At 43.6% G+C, this 3,633-nt stretch overlaps 1 non-coding gene across 1 annotated transcript; it reads right to left on the reverse strand.

Annotated features, from left to right (window-relative positions):
- Nucleotides 1-3,190: 3,190 nt before the first annotated feature.
- LOC122013183 lies at nt 3,191-3,296 on the reverse strand. Its single transcript, XR_006120514.1, has one exon. It is a non-coding gene; the product is annotated as a small nucleolar RNA R71 (small nucleolar RNA).
- Nucleotides 3,297-3,633: the final 337 nt, after the last annotated feature.

The raw sequence follows: 3,633 nt of genomic DNA on the forward strand, positions 1-3,633 counted from the left end.
TGTGCTGGAGAACGGTCCGACTCTGTTGAGCTCCTCCTTGGTCAGACCACACTGGAGTATGCAGGTTGCCTTTGTGTTCGCCTCTACTTTATTTATTAAGGATGTGTCATAGTTCTGGTATAATACTAATTTGCCTGAGCCGTCAAGTGGGAGTTCAAGGCCTGTCTTAGTGATCATCCAGACTTCGAACTGAGTTTGCAAGTACGCCTCCATCCGGCCCTTCCAGTACCTGAAATCGTCTCCGGTGAAGAGTGGTGGTCGAGCGGTGCTATAACCTTCTTGAAGTGCCATCGATACCTTGCACGACAAAAACAATAAAATCTATTCCAAGACTTGGTCTTGGATTAGTAGTGTGGGAATAATATAAAAAATGAACTCGAGTAGTGTTGCACCAGCTTCGAGCAAAGCCGATTCGAACGAGGAAACTTGATCAAAAAATAGCAATTATTCTAATTCCAATCGACTCCGAGAAAACTGAAAATACCACGAAAAAATTGTTGATTGGAGGTTGCACCAAATCGAAGCGACCCCGCTCTGATACCAATTGTTGGATCGAGAAGCGCCAGAGGGGGTGAATAGCGCTCGTGGCTATTTCGTTTCGGAACCGTAAAACTCGAGTAATAAACGCAGCGGAAATTAACAGAATAATCACACACAAAGACACGAGGAGTTACTTGATTCGGAGCCTGTGACGACTCCTACTCCAAGGCCAGCGATCGTTAATCGCTTCCGGTGGATAACAACTATAAGCTCGAAAATTATTACAATCTAAGTATAGAGAGAAACAGTAATTAAATTAATACCGACAACAGAATACTGAAAATTGAAGCTCCGGGTTGTCGAGATGATGTTGCAGCACTTCGGGATCGTCTCATTAGCAGCTTGTAACGTAAGGATTGCTCAGAAGGTGTTGTTACAACTTCTGGTTCGAGATCCCCTTTTATACACTGCTGGAGGCGCCTTAAAGCTCATCCAAGGCGCCTCCAACCCGCCGAGTCAGCCGCGTAGATCAACACTGATCCGGTCGCACCTCATCCTCTTGAAGGCGCCTTCAAGGCTAGTCCAAGGCGCCTCCAAGGCCTGGTTCAAGGCGCCTCCAGCCTAGTCCAAGGTGCCTCAAGATTTGCTGCGCTGACTTCTTCTGGCTTGCACCCGAGGCGCCTCCAAGCTCCATGGAGGCGCCTCGGACACTGTTCATCCGAGGCCAAGTGTGCTCTTTTGTCCCTGCACAATGTGTTAGTCCACAAAATACACATTTACCCTGCAAGACAAAGTTAGCACACATGAATATGATAAGAATAGTGTTTGACAGTCTCTGGACTGTCCGTGTCTGACTTCGGATTTCCAACCGAAAACCCTAGGTCGACCCGATGCCTACTGTTCCCTCTGCGGGGAACACATCCTCACCTACTCCTCTCAGGAGAGTTACTTGTTACCAGTGCCATCCTCCAGATCGACTGGACTTTTGCTCAATGCTCGATGCTTCTGGAATTTCTGCTGGGCGCCCGCTCCCTGACCTGTCCAGTCTTTTACCTGGTTCGCAACACCAGGACTTTCCACCTAGGGTTACCACCCCCTAGGACTTTTGCCTGAAGCCCTCGACCCACCAAGACTTTCCGCATAGGGTTACCACCCCCAATGACCTAGGGTTACCACCCCCTAGGGTTTTCTACCTGCCCAACCTCAGTTAGGATTTTTGCCTAAGTACACTTAGAACTTTCCTGCAAGCTCATTCAAACTGTTAGATCACAACATAACCTTAACTTTGAATCCTTTGCTATTATCAAAACACAGGTTCGATCGTTGGATGCTTCCAGCACCAACATCATATTATGCTTATATTCATTGGATGATTTCGCTTGCTTTGTTTCAACTACTCAATCTCTATGTCGTGATGATTGATTGTGTAGGAATTGCCAACCTCGTAGAGAGAATACCTTAGATTGTACACCCGAGGGGCACTAGTGACAAGGGTAACCCGTTCACGGACATCTAGGGCACTTCCTTGAAAAGAGAGGCGACTCCTCCACAAGGAAGTAAGAGACCAAACTAAGCTCCTTAATTCTATCTTTGATAACATCAATTAGAGTTGTGTCCTTGTGATCTACCGAGGCTCCCTAGTGACAGGGGTTAACCGTAACAGGATTTCATAGGGATCGTCTTTGTTTGGTGCTTAAAGATAGTTGCTTTAGCTTCCGGCGAATGCATGCTGATGGACAATGAGTATAGGATAGTATGTGATAAATCAATACCACCACATTAAAATCGAACTTCTAGAACTCTTCATTAACCAGGTTGATTTCTTCTCGTTGTTAGTTCTCGTTTCCGCTTTCTAATCTCTTTTCTTAGATTACTTACTACCATCGATAGTGTAGCTAATCCTAAGTGTGTCATCACTAGTGCTTATAACCAGTCCTTGTGGGATCGATAATCTTTATTACCGACGACAAATCCGTGCACTTGCAGAATCGTAACAAGTTTTTGGCACCGTTGTCGGGAACTGCATTTATAACATTGGTGATAGTCATACTAGATTAGACTAGATTTTGTTTTCTTTTCCTTTATCTTTCCTTTATTTTGCATTTAGAGATAAATAATTTTATTCTTGTTTTTCTTTACTTTATGCATTTTTATTAAAAACGTCAAAAATAATATTATTTCACTTCTTCTTCTTTACTATATTTCATATTTTATTTTTGCATGCGAAGAGCTAATCTTTCAGGACAACTTCTACCGTTCGATCCAGAGATCGATAGGACTTTCTTGGGAAGAAGAAACCTACATAAAGCATTTCAAGCAGCACAAGAATCTTCAGAGATGGCTGATAAATTGTTGAAGGATTATGCAGCACCTTATGCACGAGGGGTTCGGTCTAGCATCACTCGACCGCCAATCGAAGATAACAATTTTGAAATCAAGCCTGCAGTAATTCACATGGTTCAGCAAAATCAATTTGGAGGAGGACCGCACGATGATTCAAACCACCACTTAGAGCTTTTCTACGAGATCTGTGGTACCATGAAAGTTAACAGAGTCCCTTAAGAATCAGTAAGGTTATTGCTCTTCGGATTCTCCCTAAAAGATAGAGCCAAGCAGTGGCTAAATTTCCTTCCATCAAAAAGCATTACATCCTAGGAGCAGTGTGAGTAGAAATTCCTGGACAAATTCTATCCACCAAGCAAAACTGCTCATATGAGGAATCTGATTGCAAGCTTCAAATAGATAGACTCAAAATCATTATTTGAAGCCTGGGATAGGTTCAAAAGTATGCTGAGACAGTGCCCCCATCATGACCTTGAGAAATGGTTGGTTCTACACACCTTCTACAATGGAATCAACTATCACACAAAGGTATCCCTCGATTCTGTAGCAGGAGGAGCACTGATGAACAAGAGCCTTGATGAAGCTGAAGAGATCATAGAGAATGTGGCACAGAAACACCATCAGTGGGCATCAGAAAGATCTAGTGGTTCTTTCTCAAGGAATCCAATAAAAACGTCAGGAAAATTCGATGTAGATGCAATCACTCTCATGTCTACAAAGCTAGATTCTTTGACCAAGAAGTTTGAGGCCATGGGAAACAACAACAACACGACCAATGCGATAGTATGTGTTTGCAAAACTTGCGGAAGT

The sequence above is a fragment of the Zingiber officinale genome, chromosome 8A (genome assembly GCF_018446385.1).
Source record: "Zingiber officinale cultivar Zhangliang chromosome 8A, Zo_v1.1, whole genome shotgun sequence".
NCBI lineage: Eukaryota > Viridiplantae > Streptophyta > Magnoliopsida > Zingiberales > Zingiberaceae > Zingiber > Zingiber officinale.